The sequence below is a fragment of the Nicotiana sylvestris genome, chromosome 4 (assembly GCF_000393655.2).
Source record: "Nicotiana sylvestris chromosome 4, ASM39365v2, whole genome shotgun sequence".
Taxonomy (NCBI): domain Eukaryota; kingdom Viridiplantae; phylum Streptophyta; class Magnoliopsida; order Solanales; family Solanaceae; genus Nicotiana; species Nicotiana sylvestris.
Genome location: NC_091060.1, coordinates 149,504,766 through 149,523,920, shown reverse-complemented (window position 1 = coordinate 149,523,920; position 19,155 = coordinate 149,504,766).

Here is a 19,155-nt window from a genome sequence, read left to right as displayed (position 1 = left end):
TCGTCAATTCAAGCTTAATTCTACCACGGATCTCCAAATCACACTCCGGACGCGCTCCTAAGTCCAAAATCACCTATCGGATCTGATGGAACAATCAAAATTCAAATCTAAGATCGTTTACACATAAGTTAATATCCGATCAACTTCACCAATTTAAGCTTCCAAATAAGAGACTAAGTATCTCAATTCACTTCGAAACCCCTACGGACCTGAACCAACTAATCTGGTATATCATAATATAGATGTAGAACACAAAAGAAGTATGAAATAGGAGAATAGGGCTATTACTCTCGAAACGACTGGCCGGGTCATTGCATCAACAAAGGGTTAGGTTTTATCGATAAATTTGTATTTGATCGCGTCGCAAATATATTCCGAGAGAGGGGTAATTCTTTCTTCTATTCTCATGGGAGTGGGCCTTTCGCCTCGGCAGGTTAAATAGATGCATATATTGTTCTTACTGCTCGACCCTCGGCAGTGCACAATTTACATTTATGTTAGATCGGGCCGAACGTCCTCGGTGGAATTTGTGTGTTAATGGAACTGGAAATCCCATTTAATGATTGGTACAAATTCATTGTTTGTGTGATTATATTCTTTAAATGACTGAAGAAACTTTGGTTCTTAAATATGGTGAAGAATTGTTCAGTTATTTCTTGTTTTGAGCTTTAATGTTATATATCATGCTTAATAAGGATTTTATATTATAATATTGTCGACCCTAATAAGTGTCGGAGTCGACCCCTCATCACTATTTCTTCGATTAGACTAGATACTTACTGGGTACATATTTTTATGTACTCACGCTACACTTCTGTACTTAATTGTACATGATTTGAGGCTAGTGCATCTGGTCACTAGTTCGGTGCACAACTTTGATACCCATTACGAGACTTCACGGTGAGCTGCCTCTTGAGTTGTTCTGCAGCAGCTGGAGTCTTCTTTATGTTTTATTTTTTTCTGTCTATTTCTTATCATACAGTAGACTAGTACTTTTTGTATATTCTACTAGATTGCCCATATATTTGTGACACCGGGTCTTGGCATACACAATAGTAGACTTATGATTTTTGTATCGTTTACATGATTATAGTTTGTACTCGTTGCTTCCATTTAATTTTGTCACATTGGTAAATTTCTAAATCTTTTTGACAAATGTAAAATTTTATCCACTTACTAATTTATTTTAAAAGGGGAAATCACTAGCATGATCAGTGTTGACTTGCCTAACAACGGTGTTGGGCACCATCACGGCCAATAATATAATTGGATCGTGACAACATGGTATCATAGCACTAGGTTCACGTAAGTCTCACAAGTTATGGGTAGGCCTAGTAAAGTCTTGCGGATCGGTGCGGAGACGTCTATACTTATCTTGGAGAGGCTATAAAGTGTTAGAAAACTACTCTTTATTCATCTCCTATCATGTAGTTGATGGTATACTAAGTTTCCTTCTTCTATTCTCTCACAGATGGTGAGGACGCGTACAACGGATATTCCAAACCCGGAAGGAGTTGCTCCCCTAGTTTCTAAAGGCCGAGGAAGAGGCTGGGGGAGTGCATTGGCCCGAGGTAGGGGATGAGGGCATCCCAGAGCTTCCCCAGTAGCACCACCGACATATCCAGTAGAGGATCCCATCATTGAGGAGCATGGAGAGGTTCCTGTCGCATAGCCATCCTCGGTAGATTTCATGTAATCACCGGTTTTTTAGGAGGTCATAATGTGGCAGTTCATGGACACTATGACTCAAGCTAGTTTATTTCCAGCAGACCCAGCCACATCTCAGGCAGAAGGAGGAGCACAAACCCCTACTGCTCAGGCTCCTAGGCACGCGACTATCGTATATCAAACCCCAGGTGCACTACCTCTGGGCGGAGCCTAGCTATTTTTCGCAGCTACACCTGAGCCTAGACCAGTTGCGGACGACGATCCGTAGAAGCTATTGGAAAGATGGACTAGGCTACACCCACCTATCTTAAGGGTGAGTGGCATGAGGATCTCCAGGACTTCATTGATCGGTGCAAGGACAGACTGCACAACAAGAGGATATGGGAGTCCCTTGGGGTATATTTCACTACTTACCAGCTGGAGGGAACATACCGTAGATGGTGGCAGTCTTATCTTCTTGGCAGAGCAGTGGGTTCTCCTCCAATGACTTGGGACCAGTTTACATAGCTTCTCTTGGACAGGTATATTCCACTCTCTCAGATAGAAGAGTTACGAGGTCAGTTCGAGCATCTTGAGCAAGGTAAAATATCAGTGACTGACTATTAGGCGAGATTCTCTGAGTTGTCTCGCCATGCACTCATGATACTTACTACAGACGCAGAGAGAGTGCAAAGATTTGTTGCGGGGTTGCACCCTGGTATTCGGGCTAGTATGGCTCGAGAGGTTAAGATGCGTACTGATTATCAGCTAGTAGTGGAGATTGCCGAGAGGATTGAGGGCTACCGCCAGAGGGGTAGAGAGCAGATGCAGCAAGACAAGAGGACCCGTTTCTATGGAGAGGTTAGAGGTGCCCCGGCTAGGGCAGAGGTCAGTTTGGAAGGGTCAGCCTAGCAGGACCACATATCTAACACCACCACCTCTTCGGGGTGCTCCAGCGTGACCCTATTTTAGTGCCATGCTAGAGAGTTCTTACCGCCCACTAGCTTATCAGGGTTCTTCCAATGCCTACTTTAGTGCTATGCCAGAGAGTTCATACCTCCCACCAGCTATCCAGGGTTCTTCTAGTGGGTATTCATGTTATTAGGGTCAGACTTCGGGATAGTAGTCTATGGTACCTAGAGGTTGTTACGAGTGTAGAGATTCGGGTCACATGAAGAGATTTTGTCCAGACTTTGGGGCAAGGCAGTATAGCAGGGTCATCAGCCCATGATTATAGCAACAGCCGTCCGACCACCTAGAGGTGGGGGCAAGTGGGTGGGGGCCATCCTAGAGGTGGAGGCCAGGTAAGGGGAGGTCATCCAGCTATTGTTCATCCAGGTGGAGGCCAGCCAGTCGGCTCTCCAGCTAGATTCTATGCTTTTTCGGCCAGACCAGATGTAATGGCCTCAGATGTCATGATTACATGTACTATTTCTGTCTGAGGTAGGGATGTTTTGGTATTATTTGATCCAAGGTCTACCTATTCATATGCATCATCTATGTTTGCTCACTTCCTATATATTCCTCGTGAGTCCTTGTGTACTCCTATTTATGTGTCCACTCATGTGGGTAACTTCGTGGTTGTGGATCGGATCTATTGGTCCTCTGTAGTCATATTTTATCATTACGAGAAAACAGCGGACCTTCTATTACTTGATATGATCGATTTTGAGGCCATCCTAGGCATGGACTAGTTATCCCTATATCACGCCATCCTTTATTGTCATGCCAAGACTAGTGATGCCAGAGTTGCCGAGATTGGAGTGCAAGGGTTCCTCTGTTAGTACACCTATTCGGGTTATCTCTTTTCAGAAGGCTCGACATATGGTCGAGAATGGTTGTTTGACTTATCTAGCTTATGTTCGGGATACCACCGCAGAGTCTCCGACGATTGATTCAGTGCTAGTAGTCTGGGAGTTTGTCGATGTGTTTCCTTCTAACCTTCCAGGCATGCCACTAGATTGTGATATTGAATTCTGTATTGATTTGGCTCTAGGTACCCAGCCTATATCTATCCCACCGTACCGTTTAGCTCCAAAAGAGTTGAAGGAGTAGCTTGAGGAGTTGTTAGCAAAGGGGTTTGTCAGACCAAGTGTATCACCTTAGGGTGCACCAGTGTTATTTGTAAAGAAGAAGATGGAACCATGCGGATATGCATTGATTACCGCCAGTTGAACAAGGTTACCATGAAGAACTACTTACCCGTTCCCGCGTATCGATGATTTGTTTGACCAATTTCAGGGTGCTAGGGTGTTCTCTAAGATCAGCTTGAGGTCAGGGTACCATCAGCTGAAGATTTGGGACTCAGATGTTCCGAAGACCGCTTTACTTACTAGATATGTCTATTATGAGTTCCTGGTGATGTTCTTTGGCTTGACTAATGCCCCAGCAGCATTTAAGGATTTGATGAACAAGGTGTTCAAGCCTTATATTGATTCCTTTGTTATTGTTTTCATTGACGAAATCTTGATTTACTCATATAGTCTGGGGAGCACTAGCAGCATTTGAGAGTGGTGCTTCAGACCTTGAGGGAATAGAAGTTGTATGCTAAGTTCTCCAAGTGTGAGTTATGGCTAGAGTCTATGGCATTCTTGGGGCATGTTGTATCAGGCGAGGGTATTAAGGTGGATCCCAAGAAGATAGAGGTAGTTCAGAGTTGGCCTCATCCCACTTTGGTAACTAAGATTAGGAGTTTCCTGGGGTTAGCAGGTTATTAGAGGGTTATTATCTCTAGTTTGTTCAGGGTTTTTAATCCATTGCAACACCTCTGACTAGATTGACCCAAAAGGGTGCTCCATTTCGGTGGTCCGATGATTGTGAGGTGAGCTTTTAGAAGCTCAAGACATCTTTGACTACAACACTGGTTCTAGTGTTGGCTTCTGGTTCGGGGATGTACATGGTGTATTGCAATGCTTCATGCTTTAGCTTGGGTTGTGTATTGATGCAAGAGGGGCAAGTTATTGCATATGCTTCGCATCAACTGAAGATACATGAGAAACATTACCCTGTGCACGATCTATAGTTAGCCGCGATTGTCCATGCTCTTAAGATCTGGAGGCATTATCTTTATGGGATGTCATGTGAGGTTTACACCGATCATCGCAGCTTATAGAATTTGTTCAAGCAAAGGGATTTCAATTTGAGGCAGCGCAGATGGCTCGAGTTACTGAAGTATTCTGACATCACTATTCTTTACCATCCGGGCAAGCCGAATGTAGTTAGAGATGTCTTGAGCAGAAAGGCAGAGAGTATGGGTAGCTTGGCATTCATTTTAGCAGAGGAGAGGCCACTAGCCTTGGACATTCAGTCCTTGGCTAACAGACTTGTAAGGTTGGATATTTCAGAGCCCAGTCGGGTTCTCGCATGTGTATTTGTTCAATCTTCACAATTGGAGCAGATCAAGGCTCAACGGTTTGATGATTCGCACTAGGCAGTCCTCAGAGAGACGATTCTACTGGGTGGTGCTAAGGAGGTTTCCATTAGCTAGGATGGTGTTCTGTGACTCCAAGGTCGTCTATGTGTTTCCAATGTCGATGGCTTGAGTGGAAAGATTCTAGAAGAGGTATACAGCTCTCGACATTCCATTCACCCAGGTGCTACGAAGATGTATCGTGACCTAAGACAGGATTATTGGTGGCGGTGGATGAAGAAAGACATAGTTGAGTATGTGGCTAGGTGCCTAAATTGCCAGCAGGTTAAGTATGAGCACCAGAGGCCAGGTGGCTTACTCTATCAGATGAGTAAACCTGAGTGGTAATGGGAGCGCATTACTATGGACTTCGTAGTTGGGTTGCCGCGGACCTTGCAAAAGTTTGATGCGGTATGGGTCATTATCGACAGGTTGACCAAGTCAACACACTTCATTTAGTTGCAACTACTTACACTTCAGAGAGGTTGGCCAAGATTTATATTTGGGAGATAGTTCGGTTGTATGGTGTGCCTGTTTCCATCATATCAGATAGAGGACCTCAGTTCACTTTGCATTTCTGGAGAGCCGTACAAAGTGAGTTGGGGACCTGAGTAGAGCTCACCATTGCATTTCATCCTTAGACCGACGGGCAGTTAGAGCAGGCAGTTTAGATATCGTAGGTCATGCTTAGGGCATGAGTGATTCACTTTGGAGGATAGTGGGATTAGTTTATGCCTATGGCCGAGTTTGCTTACAACAACAGTTATCAGTCCAACATTGGCTCCATTCTAGGCTTTGTACGGTCGGCGATATCGTTCTCCCATCCGGTGATTTGAGCCCGGCAAGGCTAAGTTATATGGTACTGTTTTGGTAAAGGATTCCTTGGAAAAGGTAAAGTTTATTCAGGAGCGACTTTGCACAGCACTGTCCAGACAGAAGAGTTACACGGATTAGAAGGCGCGTGATGTATCATATGGTACGCGAGAAGTTTCTCTTGAAGGTCTCACCGATGAAGGGTATTATGAGATTCGGGAAGAAGGGAAAGTTGAGCCCCAGGTTTATAGGCCCATTTGAGGTATTGAGGCGAGTTGATGAAGTTGTTTATGAGCTTGCTTTACCTCCCAGCCTATAAGGGGTTCATCCGGTTTTTCATGTGTCGATGCTTCAAAGGTATCACGCCAACTTGTCACATGTGTTAGACTTCAACACTATTGAGCTGGATGAGAGCTTGGGTTATGAGGAGGAGCCAATTTCCATTGTTGCCAGGCAAGATCGCGAGTTAAGATCCAAGAGTATTTCACAGTAAAGGTCCAGTGCAGGGGCCAACAAGTCATGAAGGCGACCTAGGAGTCCGAGGAGGGGATGTAGAGTAGATATCCGCACTTATTCAGCACTCCAGGTATGAATCTAAACCCGTTCGAGGATGAATGTTTGTTTAAGAGGTAGAATATAATAACCCGACCGATCGTTTTACTTTCTAGAACCTCGTTCCCCTAAATAAGACTTCTCGTACTTGCTTTTAATGATTTATGACTTGCGGGGAGGGTTGGTTCGGGATTAGGAAGAATTTGGATTAAAATCTAAACACTTGGTTCCTTAATGTTGGCTTAAAAGACCAAGTTTTACTTCGGTCAATGTTTTGAGTATACAGCCTTAGAATCGAGATTTTACAATTCTAATAGGGTTTTATGATGATTTCGGACTCGAGCGTACGTTCGGATCAGGTTTTGGATTCCCGGAGCATTTCGGTGCCTAATAGTGAAAGCTGGTTCTTGAAGGTTTCAAAAGTTCTTTAAATTTGTTTTGGAGTAATTTTGGCTGATATCGAGATCCAAACAGGATTCCGAGACTAGCAATAGTTCTGTAATTCCATTTAAAACTTGCACGCAAAATTTGGCATCATTCCGAGTTGATTTGACAGGAATCAGGCGCACGAAAGTGTTATTCGATGTTTTTGAGTTCATATGTTAATTCATGCATTTTGGCATCCGATTCATGGTTTTTGATGTTATTTCTGTGTTTCGATCGAGCGATCAAGTTTGTATGACGTTGTTAGGCTGGTGTAGAGCCCCGAGGGCTCGAGTGAGTTTCGGACATGTGGAAGGAGTTAAAAATACTCCGATTTTCTGATGTTCTTGGCAGCTGCTGCAGGTCTCGCAAATGCGAGAATATATTCGCATTTGCGAGTCTCGCATTTGCGAGTATCGCATTTGTGAGAAAGGCTCCGCATTTGTGATGAAGCATGGTCTGAGCCTAGCTCGCAATTGCGAGAGAAACAGTCGCATTTGCGACCCTGCGTTCATCGCATTTGCGAATTCCTTGCGCATTTGCGATGATTTTGTCACATTTGCGACCATCACATTTGCAAACCAAATGTCGCAAATGCGACATCTATAACCTGTGCACAACTCATTTATTGTGGGACTTAGGCCATTTATTTCATTCCACTTCATCTCTTGGGCGATTTTTGGAGCTTTTGAAAGAGGGTTTTCACCTAGCACTTTGAGGTAAGTAATTTCTATATAACATGAGTTAAATACATAGATTATGGGTGGATTAACATGTAAACATTAGTGAAAATCAAGGGTTTAGATGAAAACCTAGCTTTTTGATAAAAATGAGATTTGACCACAAAATTGGTTATGGAACTTAGTAAAGATCATATATTTATGTTCCTAAGGTTATGGGTAACAACTTTCTTCAAAACCTTCCGAAATCCGGGCATGTGGGCCTGTGTGTGAATTTTAGGAATCTTTCGTTTTGGGTTGGGTAATAACTTTAATAGTTAGAATATTAGCTTTTGAACATATATTGATTAGTTTTTACACTATTTGAATAGTTTTGGATTGTTCGGCTCCGATTTAAAGGTTTGAGCTCATTCTTGAGTTTGGAAGTAGGCTTTGCGGCAAGGTAAGTCTCTTTTCTAACCATGTAAGAGGATAAGTTCCCCATAGGTGAACTTAATTAATAGGTGATAATTATGGGGGCTACGTACGCACGAAGTGATGAGAGTCCGTACGTAGCTACTATTATTGCTTATGTTCGGTAGTTTTATGTTTACACCATGCTTTTGGGTACTGTTATTTGATTATACTTGTCGATATTCTCAAACGGAAGTAAGTTGAAGATTTTAAGAGTTTAAAAGCTTCAAGTTGAATTGTCATTATTTGGAAAGGAAATCAAAAAAGGCTTAGGTTTTATTGATAAATTTGTATTTGACCGCATCGCAAGTATATTCCACGAGCGGGGTAAATCTTTCTTCTACTCTCATGGGAGCAGGCTGTTCGCCTCGGCAGTTTAAAGAGATGCATCTATGGTTCGTGCCATTCGACCCTCGATAATGCACAATTTACATTTATGATGTATCGGGCTGAACGCCCTCAGTGGAATTCGTGTGTTAATAGAACTGGAAATCACTGTGATTTATCACCTATGCATAGCAAAAAAAGCAAGAAGTCTCATACAAGGGAAAAAAGTTGGGACGACAGGATGAATGAAGATGCAAACATAAGGCGACTTCGAATGAGAGTTTCCAAACAAAAACAGGTTACCCAAACTACATCAAGAAAGTCCAATTATTCAAAGAAGAAAGCATGAATTTTGAAGACATTTTGAGGAAGGTTGAGGATGAAGACAAGCGTCTACAAATTGAAGATTTAACAAGATTAGAGAAGAAAGAGCACCATTGTTATTTCTTCATCTTTTTATTCTACCATCACATTAGCATAGTTTTATGTAGTATCATCATAGAGTATGTTACATACTCTGTGATGATCATAGAATATCTAGTTCTAGCTAGTTCTTGCTTTTTACATGCATGTTAGTAGGTGAGGCTTTTTCTATGCCTCAATAGGATTAGTAAGGTAAGGTTTAGCCCAATAGGTGTTTGCTCATGTCCTATGCATCTGGAAAGATGTCCATTGGCTATGAGATTATATGCCTTGTGAGACTTTGCCGGCAGCTACACCATGATCCTCTACATGAGGCTGCCATCATAAGGCAATGTGAGGCGCAAATGAGTGATTATATAGCCAAGGCATAGAGGCAACACTACTAGTGCTATTGTCCCCCTTATTTCTACTCTTCCTATGTGGTTCTTTTTTTTGCTTTTTATTATTAATAAAACTAGCCCTAGTCACCTGCCTAGTGGATTTGCTTAAAAAAAAAGAAATCCCTGTGATGATTGGTACAAATTCATTGTTTGTGTGATTATATGCTTTAAATGAATGAAGAGACTTGGGTTCTTAAATATGGTGAAGAATTGTTCATTTATTTCTTGTTCTGAGCTTTAATGTTATATATTATGCTTAATTAGGACTTCATATTATTATATTATTGACCCTAGTAAGTGTTAGAGTCGACCCCTAGTCACAACGTCTTCATGGTTAGACTAGATAGATACTTACTGGGCATATATTTTTATGTTGTAACTACCCGGCTGGTCGTTTTGAGAGTTAGTGACCTGATCCCATATAACTACTTCCCCCGTATCTATTTCTGCTATTGTGACTTTTTAGGATGTTTCGTTTTGGTTTGGAGGGTTTTGGGACACTTAGTTCCTAAATGGGAGCGTAAGGCTTAAGATTTGGACCGCAGTCAGAACTATATGAATATGACTCTGGAATGGAGTTCCGTCAATTCCGTTAGCTTCTTTGATTGATTTTGGGCTTAGAGGCATGTCCAAATTATGTTTTGGAGGTCCGTAGCTCATTTAGGCTTGAAATGGAGAAAGTCGAATTTTTAGAGTTTCAGGCCGGTAGTGGACTTTTTGATATTGGGGTCATATTCCGATTCCGGAAGTTGGAGTAGGTACATAATTTTGAACATGACTTGTGGTCATCACTTGTGATAGAAACAAATTCTGTGTTCAGAGGCCTTAAAACCTCCTTTTTACCTCACCTCAATTTGCGTGCATGGTCCAGATGTATATCCGAAAAGCTTTTATTTTAAAATATGAGAAATAAAAATTTCTAGAGTTAAAATTTGATTATGGTTGACCTTGGTCAATATTATGAGCAAACGGACCTGAATATGTGTTTTGACGACCCTGGGAGGTCCGTAGTAAAATAAGGGACTTGGGCGTATGCCCGGAAAGGAATTCCGAGGTCCCAAGCCTTATAAATTAATTTTTGAAAGAAATTATTTTACTGAATTATTTATGAAATAAAGAAGAGAATTAATGTTTGAAACCATTGGTATCGGCCCCGTAGTTTTGGTTCCGGAGTCCGGTATAAACTTGTTAAAGTATTTAAATGATAATTATGAAATTTGGTGAAAATGGAGTTTATTTGACGTGATTTAGACCTCCGGTTGAAGAGTTATGAACTTTAAATGTTCTTGATGAAAATGATGAGTTTTCAGGTTTAGTTCATAGTTTACATGTTATTTTCATGATTTGACTGCACGAGCAAGTCCGTATGATGTTTTTAGGTTGGTGTTCATGTTTTGTTTGGAGCCCCGAGGACTCGGGTGAGTTTTGGATAGGCCACGGAGTGTTTTGAACTTAGGGAAAAACTGCTACGTGTTGCAGGTCTGCAGGCTTCGCAATTGCAAAGCCTGGCTCGCAATTTCAAGCTAGCATTTGCGAAAAACCCATCGCATTTGCGAAGACTGGGCTAGGTAGGGAACCTTTGCAATTGCAAAGCTTATGTCGCAATTGTGACCTTAGCAGGCACCGCATTTGCGACCAACGGTTCGCAATTGCGAAGTAAGTAGAGATAGGCATCTTTCGCAATTGCGATGCTTTTTCCGCAATTGCGAGTTCGCATTTGCGAACATATCATCACAATTGCGATACATGCGCCTGTGTAAATCATAACTTAGCCGAAAATTTCTCATTTTTCAAACTTTCTTAAAACCTAAACATCTTTGGGTGATTTTTCAAAGGCAACTTTTCTTCCAAATCGATTGTAAGTCAATTCTAACTCGTTTTCTTCAATCTTTAACATCTTTTCACATGATTTCAACTCAAAATCAAGGGTTTTCATGGGGGGAAATTGGTGTTTTGGGTAGAACCTAGGTTTTTCAAATTTTGGGGATTTAGACCCCGATTCGAGGTTCGATTTCAAAACAAATTATATATGTGGGTTTGTGGGGAAGTGGGTAATCGGGTTTTGGTTCGAACCTCGGGTTTTGACCATGTGGGCTAGGGGGCGATTTTTGACTTTTTGGGAAAAACTTTAGAAAACCTATTTTCATGCATTGGAATTGATTCATTTAGCATTTATTGATATCGTTAAGGAACTTGTGGCTAGATACGAGCGAATTGGTGGTGGAATCAAGAGGTAAAGCAATAGTTGAGGCTTGAATTGTGTTCATGGCATCGAGGTAAGTGTTTGGTCTTACCTTAGCTTGAGGGTGAGGAGTCGAGTCTTAATTTCTACGTGTTAACTGTGTAGTACGACGTATAGGCATGGTGACGAGTATTTACACGTCGGCATCAAGCATGCCCGTGAGTCTTGTATTGAAATTTTATGACTCCGTTGTGGTTTATTTATGCTTCCTATGAGAATTATATTATTGTTCCCTTGCCGGGATGTTGTTGTGATATTATTGTTCCCTTGCCGGGATGTTGTTATTATATTATTGTTCCCTTGTTGGGATGTTATTGTTACATTATTGTCCCCTTGCCGAGATGTTAATGTTATACTATTGTTCCCTTGCTGGGATTCTTTTATGATTGGTGTTGATAAATGAAATAGGAGCGGGTTGCACGCCTGCAACGAAAATATATGAAATGGGAGCGGCTTGCATGCCTGCAACGGTAAGATATGAAATGGGAGCAGGCTGCACGCCTGCAACGATAATATATGAAGTGGAAGCGGATTGCATGCCTGCAACGGTAATATGTGAAATGGGATCAGGTTGTACGCCTGCAACGGTAATATGTGAAATGGGAACGGGTTGCACGCCTGCAACGGTAATATGCAAAATTGGAGCGGATTGCATGCCTGCAATGGTACTATATGAAATGGGATCGGGTTGCACGCCTGCAACGGTATTACATGTGTACTTGTTTCTTATTTACTTATCTTTTGCTGGCATTTGTTTTATGGCGTTCTTACATTTTTTTAGTGTTATTCTGTTATTACCTGTTACTCCCCGCAGTATGTGTTCCCCTGCCCAACTTTAGTTGCAATTATTTGCTTTTATTTTCGCTGTATATGATTTAACTGCACAGGTTTATTTGGTAGTCTGGTCCTAGCCTCGTCACTACTTCGTCGAGGTTAGGCTAGCGACTTACCAGCAAATGGGGTCAGTTGTGCTGGTACTACACTCTACACTGTTTGCAAATATTGATACCAGAGCGTTTGGCCGTAGTGAGGGTGCTGTCTTCAGTCCATTCAGGCGACCCGAGGTAGTCCTGCAGACGTGCATGAGCTTTGGCATCTCCTCCTATCATTTTGATTTCTATTTTTACTTATTCAGGTACAGATTTATGTATTTCCATTCAGACCTTATTTGTAGCATCTTAGATAGTCTGTGACTTGTGATACCAAATTCTGGGTAGTATTGTACTTCAGATTACGTAGTAGTGTTTGGTTGAATTATTAAGTTTTGACTTCCGCATTTCCAATTATTTAATTTATTCCGCTGTTTAATCACTTATTATTTCTTGCACCATAGATTTTCTTATGTTATTCTAGAATGTCAAGCGAGACATCACATCGTCTCTAACCCTTCTCTACTCTCTTAGCTAGATTTCTCAGTACTTAGAAACAATAGGCTGGAAGATATGCCACTGACGTTGCCGCTATCATTCACGGTTATTGGATCCCCATGCTTCTAGCCTTCTACCCAAAGTATGGACTATTCACAACTTTCTGCATTTGAGTATCTCGTACGTTGTTCACCTTTATCTTACTTATTTAAAATCTAGCATCATATCTTCTATCTCTTTCATAATTTTCCTTCCACATAGGTATGATTCACACCACAACCTAAAGCTCTATTATAATACTATAATCCGGTGGGAGCTTTATACTGACTTCTTATGTAGAGCCGTTATAGACTATGGTTGTTATACTATCTCTCTCGTACCTCTGATTTTTAAGAGAGATCCTGCAATGTTCTCGATCACGATGTTTTGATTTTTCTGAGTCTAATAATCAAACTCCTGATTTACTTGGGTGATGTAAATCTATAGTTTTCTCTTTCCTCTGGTCAACCTTTATGTAGGCTTAAGCTATCTTCCAATCTGCGGCTCATGGTGTTAGTTATTTTTTTAGCCCTTCATGGCGCCATGGGATATGCATGATACAATCCTTTAACAACTTAATCCTTCGTCTGTGACCTGGGCTCATTTCTTTCTTTTAACATACACCAGAATCTTCTATGGTTGTATATGATGTATGTATAAAACTCTGAACCCTTACACACGTTCATAACGTAACCAACTCTGGATCATTGATCAAATAATTTCTTTTGTTCCATTTTAGCTTTCTTTCAACGTAAGCTACTAAATTGCCTGGTCTTTCTGCCCCATTGTTGCATCCATACTAAGATCATCTTAGTTCCCACACATGCTAGAGTTTTCGTGCAATTCATATGATCTCGAATATTACTTTTAATATTACTTCCCGTTCATTAGTCACGGTAGGTGCCACTTTCCTTTGGAGTGCTTATAATGCTGTTGTGAGACTGTTGTTACACAACCATTTCCTCTTTAGGTCGTTGTGCTTAAGTTGAAGCCTTCTTCCTTATTTCCTCGGCTAATCTTTTGTTATAGTACTTAGGGAGAACCCTTGACCCTCATAAAGTTGTGATCTTATTGCGGACCTTTTGATGTCCTTCCTTGCCTATAATTATGCGTAGTTGCTTACCTCCGTGCCTTTGTGCTTGTAGGTCACTTCAACTGATATTTTGATTGCCTTCCTAGTGGCACTTTCTTTTATCCCCGTAACACTCATACAGTATCTTTAACTACCCTGATTCCTATTTGAATATATCTCAAGCATTATAATAACATTGCTGCGAGGATGAAATCTCCATATTGGGGTTTACTACATTTATCTTGCATGATCTGCTGATTTGTTTGTAACTTCTTGTCTAGCCATGACTAGGAAACGACCTCTGAATCAACTTCTTTGAATCCAAACCTTTAAGGACCGGGCGCACCTAGGATCTGATCGGCCCTGGAGTTGTAGGTCTCAACTTTCTTATCGTTAGCTGCAATCATTCTCTCACTTGATTCGATCCTTTTGGTGAGGTCCTAGATCATTTTTACGATGGCGGGTTCAGTCACTAACCCGTTGTCGCTTGACTTTTTAAGTACTCGCTCGGCGGAGGGAGCCGTCTTTGGTGCCACTGTGCTGGGGGTTCTCGGATGGCTTTGCAGTTGAGCAATGGCCAGTTACTGTGCCTGCAACATTTCAAAGATAACATGAAGACTAACTTCTTGTTCTTCCCGAGCCGGGGTTTTTTGAGCTTCTTGTTGGTCGTTGTGCCGTACGCTTCTGTCGGTGTGAGAAGTTTCGTCGACTTGTTGTGCGTCCTGTGAATTTACATCCGCTAGGATCAGTCTGGGAGTGATATTAGGATTCCATGGAGTTGATCCAACGGCCGGGACAACCACACCATTTTCCCCGTGATTTTCGATGTTGACATTTTCAACTCTGTTTACCGAGCCGGACATTTTGGCCTGAAATCAAAGGATCTTGGACAAGAAAAGTGTGAAAGATAACGTATGTTTGTGTAATGAAACTAGCAAGAAAATAATCTCTATTACTTTTAGCCCCTTGAAGGGCGCCAAACTGTTTACCCTGAAAATAGTAACAACAATTAAATTTGTAAATGGGATTCTAGAAATACGTGATCTATTCCCGCGCTAGTTTTTAGAGCAGTTGATGCTAAGAACGTAAAATATAATGATAAAATGCGAGCAAAAATGGGACAGTAATCAAACCAAAGGGGACTGTTGCCCAGGTGCGAAAATGGTTGATGGGACCTCGGGGTCGGCGTTAGTATCGATCTCGAAGTATCAGGGACAAGCGGAGATGAGATAACAGTTAAAGATATAATACGATAGGGCTCTTTCTGCCAATATTAAGCCAAAGATTGAAGAACAAGTTAAGAGATGATGAATACGGAGACAGCCTCGAGCCAGTGCCAAGTGATAAGAATGACCGAAGATAAATGGCTGTGAGCCAAGGGGAATAAGCAAATTAGAGAAGAGAAAGAGAGATAAGATATTATTGCACTTGAGTAGGATGATTGGAGCTCTGCCTTACATGGTGTTGATGACCCCCCTTTATAGTAAGGGGATGCCCAAACTTAGTACAAGATGTGTAGCATGACAAAAAAGAATGAGATGTGACAGCCCGTTAGTTTTACGTCGTGTGTGGGCTGGCGTCAGGCCGCTTGAATAGATTTGATTGACCCCGGGTGCATTCCTTGTGGGATTCCTGCATTCATCGGGGCTTCAACCGATGTTTATTCTAAGCAGGGCATCGGCAGGTTTCGAGGGAAGCAAGTGATTCGAGATCCCGTGCTTCCGGGGTCACTCTCCAAAGCATTATGTCGAGGGAAACCTGGTCGCCCAGTTTTTACCACACACATTAATCTTATAAGAATAAGGAAGTACCAACAAGATTGATAATATAAGAATAATAGAAGCAACATCAACATCAATCGCTCCATAAGAAGAGAAACAATGTAAGTACTGCTAGTGTTGATACCCAATTTTTTCCCTATATACTTTTCATATGCAAAATACTTTTAAAATAGCATACGTATGCATATATAAGCATGTCCAAGTGTTTTATTATTTTCCAATTTTAAAAAAAAATTTAAATCAATTTATCCCCTTATTTTATCAGAAAAAAACAATAATTATTTCCCAAATTATCATTTATGGCAAATCCTTTATTGAATTCTCATATTTATACCAAAATATAGCTAAGGTAATTTTTTCACATTTTTTACAAATTTATTTAGCATTTTAAAGTTAAATTCCATATAATTGCAATTTTAACATATTTTAAGATTTAATTATGTTTATAATTACAAATTTGATTCCAGTATATAATATTTATATTTAAATATTATTAATCGATTTAGTATCTTTAATTTGTTTCTATAAATCATTGTACTATTTTTTATAAAATAACAAGGGAAACGTGGCTATTTAAATACTAGCCCTAACCCAAATTAACCCCCCAATTAACTCCAATTTCAATTTCAAATGGACCGGCCCAATTCCTAAACTACCCTCCCCTGATCTAATTAACTTTAAACCGTCCGGCCCCTCATTAAATCCAGGTCGTTGATCAAAATGATCAACGACCACAAACCCTCCTTTCATTTGTTAATCTACCAACACCCCTTAACCCTAAATCAGTTAACCTAAACAGCCATCTCTGAACTCTTAAACCCTCTAAAACTCTCTCGAACATTCCCGAACCCTAACCGCCTCTTACCACCACCTCCACCTTGAAACCCACCGGAATCCATGGCTTCTCAGGCTTTGGGAGTCTTATACTCACCTTCTCTTGTTCCCACGCGCCTGATACCTGAAGATTTGAAGCCTGGCCTTGAAGGTTTGCACCCAGACCTCTGTCGAATCAAGGTTCCACGGCCATCTCCGGCTTTACTCTAGCGTACCATGGTGGTTTGAGCCTGATTATGACCTCTCTAACTCTCATCGGTGACCTTTCAAAGCCTATCTTACTTATAGGGTTCTTTTTAAACCTTAACCCTTCGAGGTTTTCTCTGATTTCCTTAGATCCGTTGTGTATATGTGCTCTCCTTGAGTTTTCAAACGATTTCCCTAACGTTTCTTTCAAAAATTACTTTCAAAACCGTTTCGTTTCCGATCTAGGGTTTTCTGAAAATGTTTAAGTGTTTCTCTTACTTTCTCTCCTTTGTCTTTTGTGTTTGTTTGCCTCTACTGTGTTCTTATGTTTTCTTCTACCTTGTATGTTCTTATACTGAGTTTTTACACTCCGTTCGTGTATGTTCTTTTACTGAGTTTTATATACTCCATGCTTGTATGTTCTTCTACCATGTTTTCCATACAATGGTCTCATGTGCTTTTCTACAGTGTTCTTATATTTTTTGTCTTCTACTATGTTCCAGCATGTTTCTTCTACTGTATTTTCTTGCTAAGTTCTTAAGTTTCCTTATTTTCCTTCTATTAAGCCCTGTTTAAGTTTCTTCTGAAAAATCTCTTAAGCATGTTTCTTTTAATGTTCATATAAGTGTTTTTCTTTTGAGTGCTTCTACTGTATTTCGCATGTTACTTTGCTATCATGTTTTTCTCATGTGTTTCTATTGATGAAAGAAGCATGCAAGAGGTTTCAACTCTGAAACCTCTGACCTGTTTCAATTACTTGCCTTCTCATCTCTGTACTTGATTCAATGTGGAAACCCTAGAATTTGGGGGTTCCGCCAAGCTTGATTATGCGATTTGATTGAACTTAGGGTTTATTTCAAAAAACCCAAACTCTTTCAGACCCATTCCTTGCTTTTATATGACTCTGACTTTTTGCTAAACTTTTCTATACTGGATTTTGTACTGACTTTACAATGACACTATAGTCTTTCTTCATGCTTAACATGTTCGTATGCTCCTTATATATGATAGACTTCCCTTTAAAGTAGCTTTTGAATTTGTGATTAGTTCCTACTTCCCTCTGAATATGGGTCTAATTGATTTCCCTTAAGTAAAATCCTTTTTCATCTTTTCTGACTTGGTTCATTCATACCAAATCTCAGACCTTGTGATTTACTGGTTGTTAATTGATCTTCTTACCTTATTTGCACAAACCGTGTATTTCAAAAACCCTATCCTTAAATAACTTTTATGTATTCACCCATAATTGCCTACTTTGCACAAAGTGTTTGATTAATTTCTTTCCTTAATTGGTTTTTACCCGTTTGAATCTGAATCCCTTAACTAAAGAGAGTCTTGTGTAATTCATTGACAATTAGCTCTTCAATTATTTCTTACCTTATTTCTACTTGGTTTTTACACTATAAAAGGGCACGACCTTTCTTCACTACACTCAAGACTTCACAATTCACAATCTCTTCTGAACTCTTACTCACGTAATAGAACTCTCTCTTCTTGTCTGCACTGAGGTTTTTACCAGACTACTGCATTTTTCTCTACTTGTTTCTTTGAAACTGGAATGTCCTAATTTCAAAGTTCAGCATCCCCACAATGTGTTTACTTACAGCTTTCTGCAGAGTTATATACATAAACTAGCATGTTGATTTCATTTTGCCTGTTTCTGCTATGAATCCCTATTCCCTATTGAACATGATCCCTTAGAGGATCCTAACCTCTAAACAATGTGTTCCAGTAGGCTTATGGGTGTGCCAGCATCTCCCATTGTTGGGTTATGCCCACTAGCCTACTTTTTACCTCTTTCAACTCCCCATTCCCTATATCCCTATGTGTGTTGTTTCCCATTCCCTTTCCCTTTCCCCCTTTCAGAATTCTGCACTTACACTCTCTCTTAGTTCCTAAGTTCTGCCCCCTCTTGTGAGCCTTGCCTTGGGACCTTGAGTTTCCTCTGAACTTGGACACCTGAGGGCTGGCTCTTCCACATTGCACTTTGGCTTAATATGGTGTAAGCACTGCCTGGAGTTTTTATGAAACTCTTAGGAAACTCTGACACACCCAAGTGGGAGAAAGGCTTTGAAACATAATCTTTGGAGTTGGTTTACTTCATACTTCAGACAGGAAGTCTAAATCAGGCTCTCCTTGGTTGTAATTTTCAATTTCTGATGCATTTTTCTTTATTTAATTTGGACTGTAATAACTTGTAATAACTTTTTGGGATGGTTAGTGAAAAGGGAAGGCTAACCAGGCATGTAAAAAAGGGTAGATAACTTGCCTATAAGATTCCAACATTTTTCATATAGCTACCATGCTTATAAGATTTCTGCATTTTTTCATATAGCTACCATGCCTATAAGATTTCTGCATTTTTCATATAGCTACCATGCCTATAAGATTTCTGCATTTTTCATATAGCTACCATGCCTATAAGATTTCTGCATTCTCATTTAGTTACCAGGTCTACAGGAACTTCAGCATTCTCATTTAGATACCATGATTATAGAGACCCTGTACTTTCATGAAGATATCGTGA